Genomic DNA, 26,385 nt, shown 5'->3' with positions numbered 1-26,385 from the left:
AATTGAAGGCAGGGCAAGCGCTGGTGAAACATTGGTACGACCAGAAATCTTCCCTCATCAACTTTACACTTGGTCAGCAAGTCCTGATCATGAATCTCATAAGGCCTCCAGCTTTACAGGACAAATGGTCAGGCCCTTACCCAGTGGTGGAGCCCCTGGGTGAGGTTAACTATTCAGTGGACCTTGGAAGGCCTGGACAGGCTCCAAAAGTGCTTCCCGTGAACAGGCTGAAGGCTTTCGGCCCAAGCGTCGAAATAGCAGCACTGCTATTGGCTTCAGACGTTGAGGAAGAGGAGTCTGAACCTCTCCCCGACCTGTTCCCAAGCAGTCCTTCAGTTAGCTCTTTTGAGGGTGTCCGAGTGGCCCCTCACCAAAATGGACAAGGCTCAGTGGTTTACCTTGGACATGAAGTAGGTGGAGGGAGGAGACAGCCTCTATCCAGTAAGGTACCAGCGGTACAAGACTGGCCTACCCCCACTACGCAAACCCAAGTGAGAGCCTTTTTAGGACTCACGGGGTATTACCGCAATTTTGTGGCAGACTATGGCACCATAGCTGCTCCTCTGACTGCCCTCACAACTCCGAAGAAACCCAAGAAGGTAACTTGGACCGACGAGTGTGAGAAGGCCTTCAATGGCTTAAAAGACTCCTTGTGCCAGGCCCCTGTGCTCAGGGCCCCTGATTATCAAAGACCTTTTATCGTGCAGACGGATGCCTCTGACACTGGGATAGGAGCTGTACTATCACAAGTAGATGAGAAGGGTAAGGAACACCCTATCGGTTTTATTAGTCGCCAGCTTAAGGACAGAGAGCTCAGGTGGTCCACGGTAGAGAAAGAATGTTTCTCTGTTGTGTGGGCCCTAAGGAAGCTGAGGCCCTACCTCTATGGGACCCACTTCACTGTGCAGACTGACCATAAGCCGTTAAAGTGGCTAATGAACATGAAGGGGGAGAATCCAAAGTTGCTTAGGTGGTCCATAAGTCTTCAAGGCTTCGACTTCACTATTGAGCATAGACCAGGTGTCCAACATAGCAATGCTGATGGGTTGTCCAGAATGTTTAACCGACCTGAACAAGAGACTCATCCAGGGGTGGATTAGTTCCCCCTGTCCATAGTCTGGGAGGGGCGAGTGTTAGGAAAGATTTCGTAATTGTAGGGAATTTTCCTTCCACTTGGCAACCCCTAAACTTTTTGCTATTGTTTTTAACCTTGTTCTTGACTTTGCCAGAGAAGTACAGTCTTCTGCCGCACTTCTCTGGGCTTTCGCTCCTTTTCTTACGGGGAAACTGACATGCCCTTAAGACAGTCAGTACCGGGGAACGTGGTTTCCCGTAGTTTCTTTAATCGTGTCGCCATTTTAGTGCAACACGACACAAGAGGGCACTGTAAGCTAAGTTACAGCTCTCTTGGGTCTCTAGCCTTCTACAGACCCTAGATACTCTTTTAGGATGGTATTTGATCGGTGCAAGTCATTCAGGGACTCGAATGGTGGCAGCGATCGTTTTGTTTATTTTGAGCTCCTTTTGGCGTTCTGAGCACGTTTTTGCACTGAACCCAAAATGGTGGCCTGGCTCCCAAAATGGCCAGGCCGCGAGGCTCCTTTGTCTTGTCCACTGACCGTCTTGCTCCCTTCACCTTCCCCAGGTCAGACGACCCGGGGCCTTCCTTATTTGGGCATGTACTTTCCCGCGAAACGTGGTTGCTTTCGCGGGCTTCTACATGTCGTTTGTGTGCCTCCAGGGTGTTGGCTGGGATGTCTGGTCCCAATACACATCCTGGGTGCCAGAGAGTCTGGGGTGGTGTGAATGCCTGGGACCACCGTGGTCCGTGATTGGTCCACGTATGGTATGTGTGTTGATGAGCGGATCTCCCATTGGCTCCCCTCCGTTTTGGCGCGAAGGGAACCGTGGATAAGAGGGAGCTGGAAACACCACTGCCATGTCGATCTCCTGAGTTCTCACGAACGAAGGAATACAGGAGCCAAGTATCCTGCAACCAAGAGGCTGGACCGAGGAATCGCTGGTGACCCGCTGAAGGAATCCTCCTTTGCACTGCTGTCGTCCTGTGAAACCCTTTCCTCCTTGGATCGAACCAGAAGGCCTGTACTGGTGCTTCGACCTTTGGAATAGCAGGAACAGCTATTCCCGGCGACTTCATCATCTCCTGCCAAGTAAGCCTTCGGAAGTGTCTCTGGGCCATCCAGTTGATTGACCAGCTTACAAGGGAGTCCTGCTCTGTAACTGCCGCCAGGTTGTGCTGTATTTCGAGTCCTTGTCACTCTCCCACGCTTCGTACACTTGGCGTTCCCAAGTCTGAAGGGAGGAGTGTACATTTGGCTTGAATACACACGGCCGCTCCGTTGTCCTGCTGCGGCAACAAAACTGTGCTGGTTTCGTCGATTGGGACGTCTTTTTGCTCTACACGACTACGAGGCGTTCCCTGCTCTTCTGAACCTGCCAGCTGCTGAAACTAACGTGGAGAAGCCTGGGTCTGCTTGCTTCGGGGACCGGTGAGTAGTTTAGCTAGGATCTGGTCGCCCTCCTGCAGTATCCCATTGCATTTTCCTGCTGTGTAAAAACAGCACCCTTTTGCCGTACTCGCGCTCTGCTTCTGCTCGCTGTGGAGGCTGCGCTTGAGTTGCGGAACCTGTTCTCCTTCTGTTGTGCACTATACTGAACTGCCTGACTTCCTCCGAAGAGCTTCCCCTTTTGCCCGTTGGCACCGGCGTGGCAGGTACTTTGAGCATAAGGCTCCACTCTTCGCAGGGCTCGGACTTCCATCTAGTTAGGTGCCTCTGAAGGCGAACTGAGTCTAAAGCGTTATCGCACTGCCTGTTTTCCTTTCCTTTCAGGTGGACTACATATTTCGTGCTTTAAACGCTTGCGACTGTGTATTTGTATATATATGGTATTGATTTGGTATGTGTTGGTTTAATATTGTGATATTGTGATTTTCTCGCTACGGTCATTGTTTTAAAGGCCTTAAAATAAATGTGTATCTATTTTTGATATAACAACTGTTTGAAGTAGTTTGTAAGCGCTCTTGCTTTGTGTGCTCATTGCGGGCTTTCAGTCACCCTCACCCCTCTTGAGACCTAGTCTTGACCGCCGCGATCGCTACCTTGATTGGTCTGGCTTGTCCAGAGGTTACCCTGTTCCAAGTAATTAGGTTGGCCTTCTGAACTTCTGCGCCACCAGGACAGAGTTCAGAAATCCGTCTTAACAAATTGGTGGCAGCGGTGGGATACGACTGAAGGTATCCAGTGTTGCACTCGAACTAAGGCATTTCAGGTTATTCCAAACAGTACACGTAGTGGATTGTTGTAATATAACTTTAAGAAGGCCATAGTCCTATCAAACAGTATGGAAGCAAATACCTTGTTAACTTTAAATGCTTCCAAATCAGAAACGCTGAAAAAGATGTGTGCGGAGAGAGGTGTTTCCTCTCAAGGCACAAAATTGGAAATGATCCAGAGAATCGTGGCGTGGCAAGAAGCGCAGCTTGACGCTATAACTTCCGAGGACAGTGCTCTTGCTTTGTGTGCTCATTGCGGGCTTTCAGTCACCCTCACCCCTCTTGAGACCTAGTCTTGACCGCCGCGATCGCTACCTTGATTGGTCTGGCTTGTCCAGAGGTTACCCTGTTCCAAGTAATTAGGTTGGGCTTCTGAACTTCTGCGCCACCAGGACAGAGTTCACAAATCTGTCTTAACAGAGTGTGAGAGTCAAGGTTGGAGAGCAGAACATGTACCCGAGGGGCAGTCGAGTGACTTGCATGTGAGTAGGGTGCATGTGTGGAGATGAGGACAATCCCTGTGTGCATCACATATCCTGCAGGCATCACAACAGGCACGCATCAGTGAAGCATTGCATGACTCACATGTGACAACCATGTATACAAAGCATGTAATGGCAGTCAAGCACAAAACATCACACAAACCAAACACACATGTCTGGACAAAAACGCATCGACACTCACCGGACGATGCATCATAATCCATCATCTCTCCCACTCCACGGATTAGTTCTGCCTCGATGAACTCTGCAGCGATCTCCTCATGCTGAGTGAGTGCATCCTCCTCTGGTGCTGACCCACTGCCAGTCACCTGAGTCATGGCATAATTGGAGGCACGCTTTTTTTTTGCACAGCGTCGGAGGTCATTCCAGCGCTTGTAGCAGTCTTGAGCTGTGCGCACCTGGAATCCCATGGCATTCACACCATCCGCAATATGCTGCCAGTGGACCCAACGCTGGGCAGGCGTAGTATGGCACTGTGGGCCCACCAGTATATCGCGTTTGTGTGCCGACAAGTAGCCCACAAGGAAGTCCAGTTCCTGCTTGTTGAAAGGCTTCTTCCTCGACGTGCCGGAGGCCGGTGCTGTGTCTGGGGTCCCAGCCTCTTGCGCAGGAGCACGCTTTTTCCTCTTGAATGGTGGTATGGACCCTGAGTGTCCAATGTTGCCCTGATCAGTAGGGGCAGTGGCGCTGGTGGACTGGACCAAGGGAATGGTTGGTGGAACCAGGACGGAAATCCTGGTTTGAGTCAGTGCCTGCTGGGTGCTGTTGCCAGGACCCAGTGCCACATCTGCCGCTGTGCCATAGTCTGTGACTGACACAGTCCTGGCTGGCAGACTCACAGCCGGGGTGGTGTTCGCTGCATCTGCCCATGCAGTTACCACCACCTGGCTGCTTGGGGCAGCAGATGTCACCACTGCCCTAGATACGTGTGCCTCGGTCACAGCAACCCTGGACACACGTGGCCTGTCTTTCCTGACCACCTGGAATTCTGCCTGGGAGTATTCAGGTTCCAACGCATCATGCGCTGGCCGATCCTGAGCTTGGGTGGTGATCACCACAGCTGCACTTGCAGCTACCACTACCGGTGGGCCCGTGACAGCAGATGTTACTGACTGTCGGGTCATATGGGCACCTTGGTCGGATGCAACAGCTGCATCTCCCGGAGCCGCGGGGGGGTGGTTGCATGGCAGCACCAGCACTTGGCTGGACATCCTGCCCCAATGGTGCACCCCTGCATCTTCCCCCTCTGCGGCCACCCTGGCCACCCTGGACTCCCTGTACCCCCTGGTCACCGTGGCCACGTCCCTGACCACGCACAACAATGGGAGGACGCCTAACTTTGCCGCCTTGTACCTTTGGTGGCCTCCCAACCATGGCACAGATGGTATATGGCCAGTGGGAGGTGCACTCAACAATTCTCCTGGGCAATTGGGGTAAAGGGGGCAGGGTATGTGATGTTAGACGCACTCCTGTGTCCCTGCAAGGCTGTTTGGGACCCCTGGTGATAAATGACGGGTCACGCAACGCTCAGGCACCCCAAAAATGATGATAAATGTGCACTCACCCCAGGTAGCCCACGTGCGTGGAATAAACCTCCCGCAGTATGCTGTGGCACCCAGGGACACAGAAAACGCATATGCGTGGAACACGCAGGCTACTATGACCTCGAAAACGGGTACGCGATACACAGGGACACCCGCAGTGGGAATAATAGCGTGCACGACTCACCGTCTGCCTTGGATGGAAAAGAAAAACACACGCACTTGTGCGCATAGGCAACACCCCACCAAAAGAAGAAGTACGAACTCTATCCGCTGTGAAGTAATCGCGTGTGAAACCACAAGAAGAGTAAACACACGCGTCGGTCTCCACGAAAAGCACGTACAGCGAACTGCTGCCCCTGCTCACCTTTAACCCGTGCTGACGGAAATGCCCGCACACGTAAAGTTACTTGCGCGCTTGCTTACTTTCCTCAGATTTCACGCAATCTCATACTGATGTGCTGTTTTTGCACGTGCGGATTCACTCTGCATCAAGTTGACCACGCGACAACGCACGGAAGACCACGCTCCTGCCCAGAAGGCCATTTTCCTGAGCCCCGGGGAGCCTCCTACGAGCCATCTGCTGCTGCCAACCTATCCTGCTATTTGGTGCCTGCACGTCAGCCATTGCGAGGGGTCCAATTGCTATGACCACCCCTGTTGGAACAGTAGACTCCCGACTGGTGTTCCATCGCTCCACAGCCCAGCCCCAGGACCCAGTTGCCCACCCACACCTGCCTCAGGGGTTGCCATGTCGGGCCAAACTCCATCTGGGACCAGTGACGGCCCCCCGGCAGAGAGGCACAGGGCTGCCAGCTTCACTGCAAAAGAAATTGGCATCCTGGTGGATCATGTCCTGCGGCATTATGATGCCCTCTTGGGACAAGCACGCACCGACAAGGATGGACGGGAGAGGATCTGGTTTGACATAGTGGGTGCCATTAACGCAGAGGGAGCGGCCCCCGCAACTTCAAATACGTCCATAAGTGCTGGGAGGACTTCAAGTCCCGGACCCTCAAGGGTCCTGCTTACCACCGACCAGATGAGTGTCCTGGAGTGCTTTCGCCCAGCGCTTCACCTCCAGGTCCTCGAGAGGCAGACCCGTCTGGAGTCGAGCGGTAAGCGTTCATGCGTTCTCAATCGACACAGTGCATGTTGAGGTGTGGCAGGAGTGTGCAGCTTGGACATATGTCTGACATGGCCCATGTATGGATGTGTATGTGCAGGACATGACCGTGCTGCATGTGAGTCCAGTCATGTGTGCTGCACATCATTGGTGTATGTGTTCCGATGCATGATGTATATGAAGATGCACACATGTTTGCATGGCTGTGTATGTACTCAGGCAAAACAGAAAGGTGATGGCTCGAAGGTTTTGAATTAATCATAACCACGGGCAAAGCTCTGGGCAACCCTCCAGACCAACGTTTTTCAGCCTGCCAAGCCATTACAGAAGGGGGAAAAACCATATGCAAATCAGGCTCGGTCCTACCCCAAAAGGAGCAGTCCAGCTCAAACTGCTAGGTCACATCCCTTCTGCACCAGACCACAAGCATCCCCAGACATGTTTCAGCCTTGTTGGGCGTCATCAGTATGTACTCAGCCATTTTTGGGGTGTGACACATGGATGCTCGTCCCACCTTCATGTACATGCATGGTGTACATGTTTGTGTGTCTGTATGGTATGTGTGTGACTGTGAGACGCCATGGATGCATGTGACACGGACATCTAGGTACCCGATTGGCAGTGACATAGTTGACGATGATTGCACTGTGACAGGAGGTAGAGATGGCCAGATGCATATCTGTCTGGTGGCGTGTGTGCATGGAATGGCATGCTCCATGATGCTTGTGATGTCATGCCACCCTTAGGATGTTCATGCAGTTCCATGTGAATGGATGCAAATGCCTGTTACACATTCCCTGCTTGTTTGTGCATGTGTGTGGGTTCAATTGACCTGAGTGATGGGGAGTGTGATGCCTTCTGTGATGTTTGACAATGCCACTCATGTGCAATAGTTATGTGTCTAGCAGACCATTGTACGGTGCCCTGATGCCTGTGTTCTGTCTCTCCCTGTCTGCAGCATTGACTGATGAAGAGGGCGGAGACGGCGCTGTGGAGCCCAGCGGCAGGGATGCGACCACCAGCCGGAGACGCAAGGCCCTGCCCCCCTCCCAGGTAATAATATCTTCCGGGAGTGAGGGGACTGGAGCCGCGTCCATGGCCGCAGCTGCCGAGGGGAGGTCCAAGAGGCCAAGGTTGGATGGGGACTCCTCGGCAGAAGAAGGGGCAGGTGAGCACCCGCAGGGGCATATTACGGAAGACGGCACAGAGTCATCCAGGTTGGTGGGGGGTGTGGTTGAGGAGGAGGCCATATCAGACCCACGCATGGGGCCTGAGGGTGTGGTTCCACTGGTGCAAGTTGTGCAGTCCAGGGGCAGGAGGCAGCACAGGTCGCTGTGGAGGTGCCTGTGTGTAATCCTGTCCCTGATCCTGTGACTGCATCATCCTGCACCAGCAGGGATGCCTCTGTCCAGGCCTGTTCGCAGGAAAGGGATGTATCTACGTCAAATGACCTTCCTCTATCTACGGACGTGGCAATCCGTGACAGGGTTGAGCCTGTCCTAGTCACTGTCACATTGCACACACATGGGATTCGGGATGATGTGCGTTGTTCCAGGCAGGACACATCATTTCGAACACCTGTGTGGCTGCGTCCACTTGCTAGGACAGGTCATTGGCACAGGTTTCCTCTGTGTACTGGGCACACTTGCGACCCCCTCCTCATCTGCACACCCTATGCGCCTGTCGTCCTCTGTGCCGTCTTCCCGCCCATGTGTCACCTGGGCACCCTGTGGACCTACCCCATCCACCGCGGCCAGGCTGGTGGAGATCACATCCCTGCCACAATCGGGAGTCAGAGGACCAGCAGAGGTGGTCACCCCAACAACTGGACTCCTGCCAATGGAGGATGTGCAAGCACCTCCGAGCAGGGCACGAGCACGGCGGCACCGGGGGATTCCATCGTCCCGCAGGCCGTTGTGGTTGCAGAGGCAGTTGGCATTAAGGAGGTGGCAGGCTCGACGTGGGAGGCATCAGGCCTCGGGGCTATCTACACCACGGGGGCAGGCATCGGCCGATGGGCAGGAGGACACTGAACTACGTGTGTCTTCCGTGTGGCAGCAGTTGGGCCAGCAGATAGATGCAGAGCGGCAGCAGGCGGAGAGGGCACGGCTCACAATGGTCAGGGCGGAGAACTCCATGCACCGGGCATTGAGGCAGGCAGCGTTCCTTGAGGAGACTCGCAGGGAGTTGGTGGAGACTATGGCAACGTCCCTCTGAGCCCTCGTGGAGAGAGCCCAGGCCCGCCTCCGGACATCAACATGGAGTTCGATGATGCCCTGGCCAAAGACATTAACATCAAAAAGTGAGCCGTAGGACTAGCCGTCTTTGTAAATAGTTATTTAGGTGTAAGTTTCCTTTCTTTTTTTTTAGTTTTTGGACATTGCTCAATTTTCTGTAAATAGTAGAAATTTTTATGGACCTTTTCACTGGATGTTTGTATTTTTTTTGGAATCATGGACCCTTGGAAACTGAACATGTACATAGTTGGATGTTTTGTGGATTTCAATTTTACTTTTTGCCATGGCGTAATGGTTTTATTTCTTCTTTCATTGTGGACATGCGGAAGTGCTGAAGGACGATGGACCATGTTTTTTTTTGGATCTTTTGCCATTGATTTTTTTGCACAATCACATTGCTTTTCATTCACATTTTCATGCACTTTTTTGATACTTAGCCATGATTCATTTCCATTTCGTGATGTTTATTTATTTTAATACATTTACTTCATGACCAGTGTTGGTGTGGTCTGCACTCATTTGCTTGGTGCATGTGTCAGCTGTCATTGGATCAGTCATGTGGCACTGCTGTGTGCCTATGTTGCACATGTCTAGGGGTACTTGCACGTGTGGTTCTGGGATTGACGTGGGGTGGGGCATGTGCTGGGGAGTGGCGACTGTGGATGGTCGTGGATTTCCATTGTGGGGGGTTACAATGGGGTTAAATTTGGGTGTGCATCCGATACTGGCGTCTGTGTTTCCATCAACAGGGTGGGGGTACATGAGATGGGCCTGCTGGCAGGTTGCCGTCACTGGTGGGGGGTGGAGGGATATGAGTCGGGGCCTGATGGCAGGTTGCCATCACTGGTGGTGGGTAGGAGGACATGAGTGAGGGCCTGCTGGCAATTTGCCGTCACTAGTGGGAATGGGGGTACATGAGTCGGGGCCTGCTGGCAGGTTGCCGTCACTGGTGGGGGGACATGAGTCGGGGCCTGCTGGCAGGTTGCCGTCACTGGTGGAGGGTGGGGGGACATGAGCTGGGGCCTGCTGTCATGTTACCGTCACTGGTGGGGGGTGGGGGGACATGAGTATGGGCCTGCCTGCTGTCATGTGCACAGGTGATGGGGGGTCCATTGTGGTGTGGGCTGCCTGCTGGCATGTGCATGGGTGATGGGGGGTCCGTTGTGGTGTGGGCTGCCTGCTGGCATGTGCACGGTTGATGGGGGGTCCGTTGCGGTGTGGGCTACCTTCTTACATGTACACTTGTGATGGGGGGTCGGGTGTGGTGTGGGCTGCCTGCTGGCATGTGCACAGGTGATGGGGTCCATTGTTGTGTGGGCTGCCTACTGGCATGTGCATGGGTGATGGGGGGTCCGTTGTGGTGTGGGCTGCCTGCTGGCATGTGCACGGTTGATGGGGGGTCCGTTGCGGTGTGGGCTGCCTGCTTACATGTACACTTGTGATGGGGGGTCGGTTGTGGTGTGGGCTGCCTGCTGCCATGTGAACAGGTGTTGGGGGGGTTGGTTGTTGTGTGGGCTGCCTGCTGCCATGTGAACAGGTGTTGGGGGGGGTTGGTTGTGGTGTGGGCTGTAACTGGTGCTGCTGCATGAACGCTGCACCAAGGCTGATATGGATGTTGAAATCCATGAATACGCGGTGCATGGAAATGGGATTTAGCACACGCGGCTGGCACACGTTTGCGCACGCTCCCTCTCTGCGACAGCCGCGTGCGCTACTGCTGCACTGAAATCTATGAATTACACCAGAATTCCTTTAGCAACTGGATTTCAATGTTCCACTGTGCTCTTGAAGCAGAGGCTACTGTGATGTCATCAGTGTAAATGACTCAAGCGAGCCTCGTTTTGGGTCGCGCATGCGCGTTTCAAATAAAGAACATCCGTGCGGCAGTTGCCGCCAGGACCCTGGAAAGCACAGACGCATGTGTCCTGTCTCAGTGATTGTGTGCGTGTGTGTGCGAGTACAGGGCGGCCCGAGGCACGGGTTCGCATATCACATTGGTGACGTGGCGGGAGCCAACGGAGTGAGCGGTTTGACACGTACTGATGTGCCAATCACCGGCATTTTCTTTTTTGTGCATCCCGAATTTGACGCGAGCGATGACGATCACGTTATCTTCAGTGCGTAAGGCAGTATCAGCCCGCGAGGGTGCTCATGCGCTGCCCACGTGCTAAGGGATAATAGAACACCTAATTTTTGGAACTTATGCAGTTCTCCATCCCAAGAGGACTGCAGTGCAACCTGTAACCAGAGGATTCTTGGTGATAGGATGGCCATCTAAGCACAGAAGGCAGCCAGGCATTGGAACATCGTCGCAGCACTGTTGTAACGCTCTCCTGGTTCCCACGGAGGCGCAGATCCTGGCTGGACAGTTACCGTGTCTTCAATTGAGAAGCGCAGGACTCGGATGGTTCTCTGGACCGGACCTCCTCTTATGGAATGTCTGACTTGTAGAGTAAGGTGTCTGCAGGCGGAAGAAAAAGGGATTAATGGCTGGTTGTTGGTTGGGCTTCTCCTCCTTATTCGTTTCTTCCCTGAGTCCGCCCAAAGTCTGAATGAGCTCTTACCTTAGATATGTAAATGCTAGGCTCTCCATCCTGCGACTGATGCAGGGGCGCTGGGTTCCAGTTACTTCACTGGGATTGCTTTAAGTCTCTTGTAGCCTCACAGGGTTTAAAGCTGCTGAAGAAGCAATGCCGTCGTTTTCTGCACGAGCGGATGCTGGTCGGTGTAAAGTTCGAGAGCACCTTTTAATGAAGTCTTTGCCTTTGTTTCTTAGGTGCCGAAATGCTATATGCTGAGCATACGGATGCACGTAAGTATGAAGGTCCGTGCACGTGGAGGAGCACGTAAGTAATATGCTTGCTGACAGGTTTATTCGCACCTCTTAATGTCTTTTTCTTGATTTGCAGGTGCGGAGATGCAGCAGAAGAGGAGATGGCGAGGAGCGCACAGCTCCGGTAAGTGAAAATATAATTGCGTCCAATTTCCCCCTTTTTTGCACTAACCGGAGTTCTTTATCTTGCAGGTAGAGGCCGCGGGATTCGGAAGATGCCGTGGGTTCAGGTAAGTAAGCGCGGCTGCTAAAACGTTGACCGGAGTTCTTTGTCTTGCAGGTAAAGGCCGCGGGATTCGGAAAATGCTGTGGTTTCAGGTAAGTAAGCGCGGCTGCTAAAGCGTTGCCTTTTGCTAACCTGATGTTCCTTTGCTGGCAGGTGCAGCCGGAGACTGGATCCCTGGATGGTAAGTGAAGATCTGACTTGTTTTCACAGGCTGGAGCAGAAGATATCACTAGAAGACTGGAGCTGACTCGGTGAGCGTCCTGCTGCAGATGCAGAATAACGCGAAGCACATTCTTCCAATCGGGTGTGGTTTAAATAGTGTTGAGGTGATTAGGTGTCTTCCTCCTCAGCCTCGCCCAAGAGAAAAAGAGTTCCTGTGTTCCAGAGTCAAGGAGTGATGCCAGCCCCACCCAGGTAAGAAAGTAGTTCCAGATTCGGAAAAATAGTCCCACCCAGCAGAAGGCTGGGGCTTCATTTTGCCAGGACTTGTGAAGGTGAGTATGCAGCATGGTCTGCTACAGGTAAGTCCACCCAAGCACCTTTATCCAAAGTATGAGCCCGGCACCTCTGGCGCCGGGACTGGTGATTCTTATGAGCCTGGCGCCAACGGCGCCAGGACATGTTCCAGAGGGCCCCGATAGGGGTCGGTTGGGACCAAGGGCGGGGGTTGTGAGCCTGCTTCCGGGGATGTTGGGCTTGTCCTGACTCCTTGGAAACAGTGCTCATGACAGCACCCCCCCTTCAAGGCCCCTCCCAAAATTGTCTCCCCCGGGGGTTTTGGTTTGTCGGGAAAAGTTCGGTGGAATCTTTTGATTAGGCGAGGTGCGTGGACGTATTCAGAGGGTTCCCATGATCGTTCTTGAGGCCCGTAGCCCTTCCAGTCAATCAGATAGTATAGCTTGGACTTAATGATCTTGGAGTCCAGGATGTTTTTAACCTCAAATTCGAGCTCTCCATTAACTTGAATAGGTTCTGGAGCTTTAGTCAATCGGGTTTCAGGCTGCATTGGTTTTAGTAGAGATACGTGGAAAACTGGATGTATTTTCATGTGGGACGGCAAGCTCAATTTGACAGCCACTGGATTTATTATGGCGGTGACAGGATATGGTCCCAGATATTTTGGATTGAAGGTGCGAGGCCCTTTAAGAGTTAAATGTTTAGTGGATAACCAAACTAGGTCTCCAATCCGGTATTGGGGGGCCTCCCTTCGATGTCGGTCTGCTCCCTTTTTATACTGTTCTTTGGCTAGTTGAAGATGGGTCGTGGCTTCCTTGAAAGCTTGAGTGATAGCGGTGTGTAGATGATCTACGGCAGGTGTTCCGAGATCCTGAGGTGGATCAAGATTGGAGGTTCGAGGGTGAATCCCGTATAAGAGGTAAAAGGGACTTTTTCCGGTTCCTGAATGGATCGAATTGTTGTAGGCGTATTCGGCGATCCAAAGGATGTCTTTCCAATTACTTTCCGACTGTTGCAGCATGCAACGTAAATATTGTTCCAGAGTTTGATTTGTCCTCTCGGTTTGACCATCTGTCTGGGGGTGATGGCTGGTTGAAAGTCTCACATCGATTTGAGCTAGACGACAGCAATTTCGCCAAAAGTGCGATATAAACTGGCTTCCTCTATCTGAGATTAAAATTGAAGGGAAACCATGTAACCGAACAATGTTTTCAAGGAATTCTCGGGCCAGGACTGAAGCTGAGGGTAAGCCCATCAGTGGGATGAAGTGGGCCATTTTAGAAAACAAATCCACGATTACCAAAATGGTGTTGTATCCGGAGCATGAGGGTAAATCAGTAATGAAGTCCATGGAAAGGGTATGCCAGGGGTGTGGCGGGATGTCTAGTGGGTGTAATAGGCCGGCTGGTTTTTCTTTCTGACTTTTGTTTTGGGCGCACACCCCACAAGACATTACAAAGTCCTTGATATCCTTTCTCCATGATGGCCACCAGAAGTGTCTCTTGATCTTTTCTGAGGTTTTGGCAATGCCAGGATATCCTTCCATTAAAGAATCATGGTAGCAAGAGATTACCTGTCTTGGTAAATCAGTACCAGGTAAGTATAGTCGTCCTTGAAAATAAAGCAAATCCTTAGACACAGTGAAGTCCTTTCCTTTCTGTTGCCAGTTCTGTAGATCTGAAGGAGTCACAAGTTGTTTGGCCTTTGCTTCGATATCTTCGATGGATTGCGAGGAGACCAGGCCCAGGATTCTTTGTTCGGGAATTATAGGCACGGGTTCAGGATTGACCATGTGTTCCTCCATTCCAATCCGGGAAAGGGCATCTGCTTTGCCATTCTTGTTGCCTGGACGATAAGTGATTACAAAGTCAAATCCGGCAAAAAACAGAGCCCAGCGAAGTTGTCTGGAGGATTGAGCTTTAGCAGTCTTCAAATACTGTAGGTTGCGATGATCGGTGATTACTGTGACTGTGTGTTTGGCTCCAAGGAGGTAGTGCCGCCAGGCCTTGAAGGCGGACTTAATAGCTAGAAGTTCTTTATCAGTGATGGTGTAGTTGATTTCGGGCACCGAGAACTTGCGGGACCAGAATGCCACAGGGTGTAACTGGTTAGTTTCTGGATCCCTCTGTGATAAAACCGCCCCCATTGCCAAGCTGGAGGCGTCGGTCTCAACGATATAAGGAAGGTCCGGGTGCGGGTGTTTTAATATAGGTGCTGAGATAAACTTGGCTTTTAACTCCTGAAAGGCCTGTTCTGCCTCTGCTGTCCACTCGAAACGTTTATTCTTTTTTAAAAGAGCCGTAATGGGCTGAACTATTCGTGAAAATTCCGGGATAAACCTGCGGTAAAAGTTGGCGAAACCTAACATGCTTTGTACTCCCTTCACGGAAGTTGGTGATGGCCACTTGATGATAGCGTCAACTTTCCTCGAGTCCATGTGGACCCCGTTGGGGGTCAAGATGAAACCTAAAAATTCGACCTCGGTGACATGAAAAACACACTTTTCAAGCTTGGCAAAAAGTTTATGTTGGCGAAGCCTTTCAAGAACAGCTCTGACGTGTTTCTGATGCTCTGCTTCAGAAGATGAGTACACAAGGATGTCATCAATGTAGACGACTACACAAACGTCTATAAGTTCTCTAAGGACGTCAATCATGAAGTACTGGAAGGCGGCCGGAGCATTACAAAGACCAAAGGGCATCACTTGGTATTCAAATAGTCCATACTTGGTGCGAAAGGCCGTCTTCCATTCGTCGCCTTCTTTGATCCGTACCAAGTGGTACGCTCCCCGAAGATCTAGCTTGGTGTATATACAGGCGCTTTTAACTTGGTCAAGGAGTTCCGGAATTAGAGGTAAGGGATACCTATTCTTTACCGTGATTTGGTTCAGGGCACGATAATCTATACAGGTCCTAAGGTCACCTTCTTTTTTCGGCACGAAGAACAGAGCTGAGGATACTGGAGACTTTGAAGGACGGATGAATCCGTTGGCTAGGTACTGGTCCAGATACTGTCGCAAATGAAGATTTTCAGGCTCGGTAAGGGCATAAATTCTACTACAGGGGGGAGTGGATCCGGGTATCAGGTCTATTTGACAGTCGTACGATCGTGGGGAGGTAAAGTATTCGCCTGCTCCTTCTGAAAAACGTCTTGGAATTCCTGATACTCTATAGGCAGTTGCGGACTTTCGGATGTTGTCGCTGCTAGTCCAATACTGGGTCGAGGATAACAAGTGGGGGCACACTCTGGAAACCGTATTGTCTTTGCTCGCCAATCAATTTGAGGATTGTGTTTCTCCAACCAGGGAATCCCCAATATTACTTGGAATTGAGGAGCCTTGATCACATCGAACCTGATCACCTCACAATGTCCATCTTGACTTAATAACGTCACTTCCGTGGTGGTATGGGTCACTGGTCCAGAAGCTATTTCCGTACCATCCACTGTGGTAATAACGTCTTTTATTGCCTTAGGACAGAGGGGTAGGTTCATCCTGGAAGCCATTTCGTGGTCTACATAATTACCAATTGCTCCGCTATCAATGTATGCTTTAATAGCATGCAAACGATCCGGTTGCTCTGGATTCATGAGGACCATTGAAACTATGAAATGCGAGGTCAAAGAACTGGTTTTAACGCTCGGCAAGCGGACCTCTACACTTGTCGGGCGAGGTTGTTTCCCGGCTCCGGCCTTTCGGTATTTTTATCAGAAGCTCCCACTGTCTTCTTTGAAGGTTTCACTGGGCATTCTCGAAGGAAATGTCCTGAATTTCCACAATAGAGGCATAACTGCAACTGTCTTCTCCTGTCGCGTTCTTTCTGGGTTAAAGGGCCCTTCATGACCCCTATTTGCATAGGTTCTATGGCTTCAGCTCCCTTGGTGGAATTCTGTGGTTTGGAGAACACTCGAGTTTCGAACCTCGAGCGGTCTTCCTTCCTGTTTTGCAATCTGTGATCCAATTGGACCACTAAATCAATGTATTCAGAACAATCCTGAGGAGGATTCACTACCTGAGCTAGAACATCTTTGAGTTCCCCCCGCAGACCTCTGTGGAACAGCGTGATCCTCTTGTCCTCGGGCCATCTGGTTTCAACTACTAGTCTATTAAATGACGCAATATAAGCCAGGAGATCCTGATTGCCTTGCCGTAAGGAAAGGAGTTCGTTATCCAAGGCCTGGCCCTGGGAATGTCTTGCAAACAGTCTTTCCATGCTGGTCTGGAATGCTTGGAAATCGTGAAGAATCGGATCATCCTGTGCAACTAGAGGAACCGACCAATCAGCAGCACTGCCGCTAAGATATGAAAGCACAAAGGCTACCTTAGTCTGGTCCATCGGAAAAGCAGCTGGTCTACACAGAAAGTGCAATCGGCACTGGTTGATGAAAACCGCAAACCTTTTAGAATCACCAGAGAAGCGTTCGGGCGGAGCCAAGGGCACATTTCCGGGTAGGTTGATTTGTACCGGACTGGCCGAGGCTGCAGGAATGTAGCTCCCTCCCGTAGGCAAAGGGGTTTGCCCCGCTTGTGATTGTAACAACTGTCTGGCAAGATCATCAGTTCGTTCTTTCGATACAATCAATTCTCTCCTCAGGGCATTCGTTTCCTGGCGGGCTGCATGTACCTCTGCTCTTAATTCCCCTAGTAGCTGGGCTAGTTGGTCAGTGTCTGAGGTTTCCATTGCGCCTGGGTAGGAAGTTATTGGATGGCTTCGCGTTCTGTAACGCTCACCTGGTTCCCACGGAGGCGCAGATCCTGGCTGGACAGTTACCGTGTCTTCAATTGAGAAGCGCAGGACTCGGATGGTTCTCTGGACCGGACCTCCTCTTATGGAATGTCTGACTTGTAGAGTAAGGTGTCTGCAGGCGGAAGAAAAAGGGATTAATGGCTGGTTGGTGGTTGGGCTTCTCCTCCTTATTCGTTTCTTCCCTGAGGCCGCCCAAAGTCTGAATGAGCTCTCACCTTAGATATGTAAATGCTGGGCTCTCCATCCTGCGACTGATGCAGGGGCGCTGGGTTCCAGTTACTTCAATGGGATTGCTTTAAGTCTCTTGTAGCCTCACAGGGTTTAAAGCTGCTGAAGAAGCGATGCCGTCGTTTTCTGCACGAGCGGATGCTGGTCGGTGTAAAGTTCGAGAGCACCTTTTAATGAAGTCTTTGCCTTTGTTTCTTAGGTGCCGAAATGCTATATGCTGAGCATACGGATGCACGTAAGTATGAAGGTCCGTGCACGTGGAGGAGCACGTAAGTAATATGCTTGCTGACAGGTTTATTCGCACCTCTTAATGTCTTTTTCTTGATTTGCAGGTGCGGAGATGCAGCAGAAGAGGAAATGGCGAGGAGCGCACAGCTCCGGTAAGTGAAAATATAATTGCGTCCAATTTCCCCCTTTTTTGCACTAACCGGAGTTCTTTGTCTTGCAGGTAGAGGCCGCGGGATTCGGAAGATGCCGTGGGTTCAGGTAAGTAAGCGCGGCTGCTAAAACGTTGACCGGAGTTCTTTGTCTTGCAGGTAAAGGCCGCGGGATTCGGAAAATGCCGTGGTTTCAGGTAAGTAAGCGCGGCTGCTAAAGCGTTGCCTTTTGCTAACCTGATGTTCCTTTGCTGGCAGGTGCAGCCGGAGACTGGATCCCTGGATGGTAAGTGAAGATATGACTTGTTTTCACAGGCTGGAGCAGAAGATATCAATAGAAGACTGGAGCTGACTCGGTGAGCGTCCTGCTGCAGATGCAGAATAACGCGAAGCACATTCTTCCAATCGGGTGTGGTTTAAATAGTGTTGAGGTGATTAGGTGTCTTCCTCCTCAGCCTCGCCCAAGAGAAAAAGAGTTCCTGTGTTCCAGAGTCAAGGAGTGATGCCAGCCCCACCCAGGTAAGAAAGTAGTTCCAGATTCGGAAAAATAGTCCCACCCAGCAGAAGGCTGGGGCTTCATTTTGCCAGGACTTGTGAAGGTGAGTATGCAGCATGGTCTGCTACAGGTAAGTCCACCCAAGCACCTTTATCCAAAGTATGAACCCGGCACCTCTGGCACCGGGACTGGTGATTCTTATGAGCCTGGCGCCAACGGCGCCAGGACATGGTCCAGAGGGCCCCGATAGGGGTCGGTTGGGACCAGGGGCGGGGGTTGTGAGCCTGCTTCCGGGGATGTTGGGCTTGTCCTGACTCCTTGGAAACAGTGCTCATGACAACTGTCTCACCTCTGTGCATTTGACCAGGTACGTCAACAATCTGTCCAAGTCAGGTTTGCGGCCTCTAATCCTGTTTTGATGTGCCTGTGCGACCTGTGAAGATGACGGCCAGTGAAGGAGAAGCAACAGCGGCGCAGACGGTGGTGCGCAGACAACAGGGTTCGTTATTACCTCTGCAGGAATTTGACACTTCGGGTCCACCTTCACAATTGGGCCCAAAATGGTTGCTGTGGATAAAAAAATTAGACATGTATTTCACAGTGACCGGAGAGACCAATGACGGCACTAAGAGGGCGACACTGCTCTATTCGGCAGGGATGGATGTTCTCGCATATATGAGTCTCTAAACCTGCAAGTAGTGATGTATGATGCTGTTAAAACGGCTCTCAAGAACCATTTTATTCTTTTATCTAACGTGGGTTTCGACAGATTTCTCTTCTGCGGCGAGAAACAGTGGGAGGAGGAATCACTTGACCAGTTCTGTGCACGTCTGCGGCAGATGTCTACCACTTGTAGGTGGGACAATGAAGAGGTTATGGTCCACAACAAGTGATCCAAGGGTGCAGTTTGGGCAAACTGTGCAGACAGGTACTGCGGGAGCCGGATTTGTCTCTCGTCCAAATATTAGACAGTGGCAGAGTGTATGAGTTGGCTGAGACGTGAGGCGCAGAGATGGATGCAGCTGTACGCCTGGGCGAGTCTGAAGAGGCGTTTGCAGTGGGGAGGCAAGCATCGTCAAAAGCTCGATGGAGCCAGAAACGCCAGGATGCAGCTCCAGCGCATGGATCGGCGACTATTTGCCAGTACTGTGGGTATGATCTGCCCCACTCCGATGACTGTCCCGTCAAATCGAGAGTCTGCGGCAGGTGCAATGGTCCTGGCCACTATGCTAGGATGTGTCGAGCCCCTGCACCAGTTGCCACGCAAAGAGGGCCGGCAAGGCCAAGTGGCGGTGGGTTTAGGAGACAACGCAGTATTGCGACACTGGAGCAAGACGCCCAAAGACTCAATATCGCAGAAGAAGAGGAGGAGGAAGAAAAGGTTTTCTTTATTTTGAATCTTGCGACAGGAGCACAGAAAAAGAGGCAGCCTAAGTGTGTGGTTGACATTCAAGGTGTTCCTACACAGGTACTGATAGACACAGGCGCCTCTGTCTGTGTGCTTGCCACCAACCACTATAAGGCAATCCGGGGGCCACCACCGTTGGATGTGTCAACGGCAAAGATTTTCACCTTTGGAGGCGACACTCCGCTACCCATTCAGGGGGTGTTTGTGGCACCTGTTACCAAGGAGTCCAAAACTATCAAGGCGCGGTTTTTAATCACAGAGATCAGCCCGCACTCACTGCTCAGCTGCGCTGCGTCAGAGGCGTTGGACATTGTGCATTTTGCCCTCGAAGTTTACCAGGTGGATATAGATCAACTGCTGGTCAGGTTTTCTGGTATCTTTCAGGGAGTGGGCAAGCTGAAGGGTCCCCCAGTGCGTCTTCACATTGATGACACCATCTGGCCCCCCACCCTCAAATATCGACGAATCCCGTTCTATCTCAGAGAGCAAGTGGAGAAGGAGCTTCAACATCTAGTCAAAATGGACATCATTGAGAGGGTGGAGACGCTCTGGGTCTCGCCCATTGTAGTGGCGCATAAGCTGAAACAGCCAGGTGCGGTATGCATCTGCGTGGACATGCGCCTCCCGAATGCCGCCATTAAACGAGAAAGACATATAACACCGACCCTTGATGACATTGTGGGGGAACTGCAAGGGGCCAGAGTATTCTCGAAGTTGGATCTGAGGTCGGGCTACCACAGCTAGAGCTCCACCCAGATTCCAGATATATTACAACATTTACCACACACGAGGGTCTCTATCAGTTTAAACGCCTGAGTTTTGGCATTTTATCTGCAGCGGAAGTCTTTTAAAATGCCATCAGGGGAGCGCTGGCTGGCCTAAAAGGGGTACTCAATATGAGTGATGACATTCTGGTTTTTGCTGAGTCCAAGGCCGAACACTTGAAGAGACTGGAGCATACTCTGCGAAGAATGAGCGAGTTGGGACTTACTTTGCACCGCGAAAAGTGCACATTTTTCAAGGACAGGATTGGGTTTTTTGGTTTCATCTTCCATGCCAGCGGCGTCTCGCCAGATCCTGAAAAGGTCAAGGACATTCGCGAAGCGGCGGCGCCCCAGTCCCCCAGGGAGGTACGTAGTTTCTTGGGGATGGTTAACTACTGCGGACGATTCATTCGGGGGCTGGCCTTCCTGTCCGAGCCTCTCAGAGCACTGACCAAGAATGAGGCCACCTGGGTGCGGGACAGGAGAGAGCAGGAGGCGTTTCAGGAAATCAAAAGAGCCCTGTCCGATCGAGACACAATGGCGTACTTTGACCCCACCACAGAATCGGAGATTGTCATAGATGCCAGCCCGGTGGGACTGGGGGCTGTTCTTATGCTTGCTGATAACAGAGGCGACATGCGCCCCATCGCATACGCGAGTAAAGCTCTCACAGACACAGAAAAATGCTACTCACAGATTGAGAGGGAGGCGTTGGCCATTCTTTGGGGCTGCTGTCACTTTCGTCTGTACATTCTGGGCAAGCCAGTTACGGTTGTGACCGACCACAAGCCGCTCCTGCCCATCCTAGAGGGCGTGTCGTCAAAGCCCCCCCCCAAGGATAGAGCGCTGGATGCTTGCGCTCATCGATTACGGGGTCAAGCTAGTATACAGACCGGGGACTAATAATCCTGTGGATTACCTCTCACACCACCCAAACCACGAGCAGGCAGAAGATCCCAGTGTGGTGTTGGATTGCCAGGAGTTGCTGTAGCACGTTGTGGAGAGCGCGATGCCCGTGGCTCTGTCCAGGGTAGCTGTGGTCGAGGAGTCGTCGATGGACGAGGTGTTTCAAATCATCAAGGCTGCGGTGAGAAGTGGCGACTGGAAAGAGGTGCTCCAGAACAACTCCAGGCGGGAAGTGAGGGCTCAGAAGGACCTTCAGGGGCTCTGGAGGGTGAGGGACGAACTGTCGATATCTGACGATGGCCTACTGCTGCGGGGAAGGCAGATCGTCATTCCACAAGCCCTGGGGAACCGCGTCCTGGAACTGGCACATACGGGACATCAAGGAATCGCCAAGACAAAGGTGCGGCTCAGACCCAAGGTATGGTTCCCCGATCTGGAAAGCCTGGTGGAATTGTATGTGAAAAGGTGTTTACCGTGCCAAGCGGCAAGTCCTGTTGAGAGGGCTCCGCTCATCAGCTCCATGGAAAGGAGTGAGAAGCCGTGGGGCACCGTCCATGCTGATTTTGGATCAACGGGAAGGGGCATGTACTTTTTGGCAGTGGTCGACCAATGGTCGAGGTACCCGGAGGTGGTGGAATCTACAGCAACCGACCACACCACTAGGGCGTTGGACAGAATGTTTGCGACGCATGACTTCCCTGAGATTGTGTGCTTGGACAATGGACCCCCATTCACGGGGAGCCAGTTTGCACAGTAGTTGAAAGAAAAAGGCATCTAACACCGGAAGGTCTCGCCCCTTTAGCCTCGGGCAAATGGGGAAGCTGAAAGAATGATGCAGACCCTTAACAAAGTCTTCAGAATATCGACAAATGGAGGGGATGACCTACAGCAGAAATTGGTCGAGTTCCTAAGGGAATACAGAACCACTCCCCACCAGTTGACGGGGGTCGCCCCAGCCGAAGTGCTGCCCGAGGGGTTTGATACCAGAGATGGAGGGCCGGGAACCCGGGGTTATCAACAACGAGAAAGTCCGGGAGGAGCGAGCTGCACGCAATGGGAAGGAGAGTGCGAGGAGGGGTTTGCAAGACAAACCGTAGGTGATTCGATTTTAGTGCGGAATCATAGACCCGAAGGGAAGCTGTCACTACCATACAAACCCCAGCCGTGGACCGTTACCCATGTGAAGGGGACCATGGTCACCGCGGCCAATGTACGAGGGACAATCACTCGCAACCAATCTTTTTTCAAAAAAGTGGATGTTCCCTGTGAGGAGTCAGACCCCGACGACAGAGCCTCATTGGAAGCGGGGGCCGAGAGCCCTGTAGTGGATGCACCACTGGATGTGCTGCCGCGGGTTGAGAGCCCTGGTGTGGTCCCCCAGAGCAGCAGTCGATACCCTGTGCGACATGATCGCAGACCGCCTGCTCATCTCAAGGGCTACGTCCTAGACTCGGGAGACTGAGCCGGCGTCCGAGTCAGGTCAGCGACCCACGTTGGGTCCAGTTATCATTTTCCATGTTTTACTGTTGTGTTTGATGCATGTTTGTTTTGATTAAAGAAAAAAAGGGATGTGACGTCATCAGTGTAAACGACGCATGCGCAAGCCTCGTTTTGGGTCGCGCATGCGCGTTTCAAACAAAGAACGTCTGTGCCGGGACCCTGGAAAGCACAGACGTATGTGTCCTGTCTCAGTGATTGTGTGCGTGTGTGTGCGAGTACAGGGCGGCCCGAGGCACGGGTTGCCCATCATAGCTACGTTGCAATAGTTCTCAAGTGAGCCCATGTCATGCGGGTTTAGTTAATCCAATCTTGTTTTTTTTTCTTCATTTTAGTAGTTGTAGTTTTGCTTTTCTCCATTATAAATGCCGAAATGTACGCCTCAAAATCCGAAAAAAACAAGCATGGCCAAAGCCAGTACACTTGGCTTGTTTATAGTGTACACGGGGAGAGTGGGTGGGTGTGTGGCTTGGGCTAAGGATATCATTGTTGGAGTATTCGATGTGTACTTGAGTGGTTATATAAGCGGCTGTACGAATCACTGATGTATCCTCGGTCACGCATATATTGTAAGCAAATGCTCGCCAGCGCCAAGGCACTGCTACATGGTGAAAGTATGTCCTTAATAATTCACAGAAACATAAACATAATCAATGAGGTGATATATAAAGGGAACAGTCATTCATCTCTCTCGCAAATTTATATCCCTGAACATCTGTTGGTAGAAAGATGAACTGTAGCCTCCAACCACCATTTAATCCTTGCGTGCACATATTACACTCGTCACGTGCATCTGTTAGGGAGTTAAAGGGAGCATCCCATGTGTTTAACCTTATCCACTGCGACGACATCTAGTGTCTGTTAGGTGAACTGCAGTTAGAGGAAGGAAGGACAGCATTACATGGGCTTAAGTTAGCCACTGCGAAGACATCTGTTGGCTGTTGGGTGAACTACAGTTAGAGAGATGAGGACAGCATCCCATGGGCTTAACGTCATCCACTGTGAGGACATCTCGTGGCTGTTAGGTGAACTACAGTTAGAGAGATGAGCATCCCAAGGGCTTAACGTTATCCACTGTGAGGACATCTCGTGGCTGTTAGGTGAACTGCAGTTAGAGAGATGAGGACAGCATCCCACGGGCTTAACCTTAGCCACTGCGAGGACATCGGTCGGCTGTTTCGTGAACTGCATTTAGAGAGATGAGGACAGCATCCCATGGGGTTAACCTTAGCCACTGCAAGGGCATCTATTGGCTGTTAGGTGAACTACAGTTCTCCAGCATGGGGTCTGGCATGGATTCACATGCTCATGAATATTCCCCGTCGTCAGGCTGGGAATCCTCGGTAAAGAAAAAACCAGTATCAGTTTCGTTTCTGATCTGTCTTTTGTAGCAATAACCAATCACTGGTCTCTGCGTCATACTGACCACAGCCAATGACTGCCCTCTACCTAAGCACCGCCTCTGGCAGCCATCTTCAGATTTTTACCGCACGTTCATGTGTTGGGATCCTCGTGCTATTGCTCTCGAGCGTTAGTGCTATTTTTTCGCGCTTTTTTCACAAAAACTTCGATTCTTCGGTCAAAGAGCCTCAAGCTCCACCGATACTACATCCGATCTACGGGGACCCGTGTCGGATTCATCTGTGCCCCTCAAGGGTGAAGATTTCGTCGAGCTACGCTTCGGAGGACTCCAGAAGCTTCTCAGGCCCGGTCTCGGAGATGGCCCAGGAGAAGGGAAGCTCGACGCCCGGAAAGCTGTTCAGGGTCTGCCCTGGATGCCAGCTGCAGAACGTCTTTAAGGAGGACGAACACTCTTTCTGCCTTTACTGCCTTCATGAGGACAAAACGCACGTGGAGAAGGACTGTGCGTTTTGCGGCGACATGTCGGAACGGACCATGAAGGACCGTCATCAACGTCTCGCCAACTGGCTGCAGGGTAAGAGCCCGTCTGGCGAGAAGAAGAAGAAATCCGAGCGGTCTTCTAAGACCTTTGAGGGCGCCCCGGCGACGGGGGCCCAACATAAGGCCAAGCACCGCGAGTCCGCTGGCACCGGGAGCGCCGAACGGTCGGGCTCTACGGGCGCCAGGCAGGGCGCACCCTCCCCGGCACCATCAACCACGAGCCAACGCTCTGGGTCGGGTAAGAGGAAGGCCGAGCACCCGGCGAAGCTCCTGGAGAGGCCCCGGTCGAGCTCGAAGGCAGAGGAGGAGCGTGGCAGTGCCCCCTCCCTCAAGGACAAGGCGGTGAGCGCACCTAGGGTGGTGAAGGCCTTGATCCATCCGACCAAGCCCTCTATCGAAACGGTCGCGGCGGCCCTGGCCCAGCCTGTGGAGGCTACTCCAGTGGTGGCGACCTCAGGGCCCAGAATCTCCCTGCCTCCTCGGAGGGAGTCTTCTTTTATGCCCATCGATAGGACCCCCGTGAAAACCTCCGTGGAGAAGAAGGGGGGGCAGGGCGTCGTCGTAGATTCGGCCTCAACCTCAGAAGAAGAGCTGGTCGAGGTCTTAAGCCACGGCCTAGGCGTGGAACAAGACCAGCCCGTCGGAATGGGTGCCGACGCAGGCGACGACGACGACATCGTCGAGGATGCCGACGGGGCCCCTGCTCGCCCGTCGGATTCCCCTCTGCCAGCGCCGCGAGACAACTCGGCGGCCATTTTGTTGGCCATACAGTCCTTATGCACTGAGATAAGGACGAGGCTACCGTTACCGACGGAGGAACCTCTCCCGTCGGGGGATCCAGAACCGGGACCTTCTGGTGTTCCCCCTGCCAAGAAAAGAAGGATCCATCCTCCACCTCCTTTTCAACCGTCGCGCCCCGTCCAGCCCTCCTCCCCGTCCACCCGAGGGGATGATACGGGGACTGACACGGCGGCGACGGGTACGGACGACGAGGCATACGACGAGGATTTTCCGTCGTCGCCCCCCACCAGGGCTTCTCCGCCCGACGAGATCGGATCTTTCCATTCCATGATCTCCAGGGCTTCCGAGCTTTTTCAACTCTGCCCCGAGGAGAAGAAAAAGGAAGGCTTCCTTTATCAGCGGCGCGAGGCCAAGAGGAAGACGGTCCTCGCAGTGCCTCTGTTGGACGACATTTGGGATGAGGGCCTTTCCCTCCTCAAGAACCCTTCCACGACGCCAGCTAGAAGAGACCGGTACGAGAAGAAGTACCGGGTCCCGGACACGGCCCCCCTATGCCTCCGGGCGCAGCCTACCCCGGACTCCGTCGTCTCCGCGGCGGCCAGGAAGAAAGCGGGGGGGGGTGCGGCCTCCACATCGACTTCCCCGCCGGACGGCGAGGGAAAGAAATTGGATGCTATGGGACGTAGAGTCATCTCGTCGGCAGCGACGACGATTAAAGCGGCCAACGCCTTGGCTATCGTGGCCCGCTACGACAGGGAGCTCTGGTACAAGATGGCTCCCCTGCTGGATTTTCTGCCGGACGACAAGAGGGCTGAGGCCCTTGAGATCCTCCAGGAAGGTGAAGTGGCTTCGGACCACGCCATCACCGTGGCGACGGACATCGCCGACGCGGGGTTCCGCCAGCTAGGCAACGGCGTTTGCCTTCGACGTCGTGGATGGCTCAAAGCTACGGATTTTCGGCAGGACGTCCAGACCAGAGTCCTGGACATGCCCTTCGACGGGAACAACCTGTTCGGGAAGACGGTGGACGATTCCCTCCAGGCCATCAAGGCGGATACTGAGACGGCCCGGGCCCTGGGAGTCCTGCAGCAACGACGGACGCCC

At 52.5% G+C, this 26,385-nt stretch overlaps 1 long non-coding RNA gene across 1 annotated transcript in view; it reads left to right on the top strand.

Moving 5' to 3' along the window:
* Positions 1-26,385, top strand: part of LOC138549697 (uncharacterized) — a 135,552-nt gene that overhangs the window by 75,593 nt on the left and 33,574 nt on the right. The gene's annotated exons all lie outside the window — the stretch shown is intronic.

The sequence above is a fragment of the Ambystoma mexicanum genome, chromosome 1q, assembly GCF_040938575.1.
Source record: "Ambystoma mexicanum isolate Mex_15411 chromosome 1q, UKY_AmexF1_1, whole genome shotgun sequence".
Lineage (NCBI taxonomy): Eukaryota > Metazoa > Chordata > Amphibia > Caudata > Ambystomatidae > Ambystoma > Ambystoma mexicanum.
This window is presented reverse-complemented; position numbering and strand designations above follow the sequence as displayed.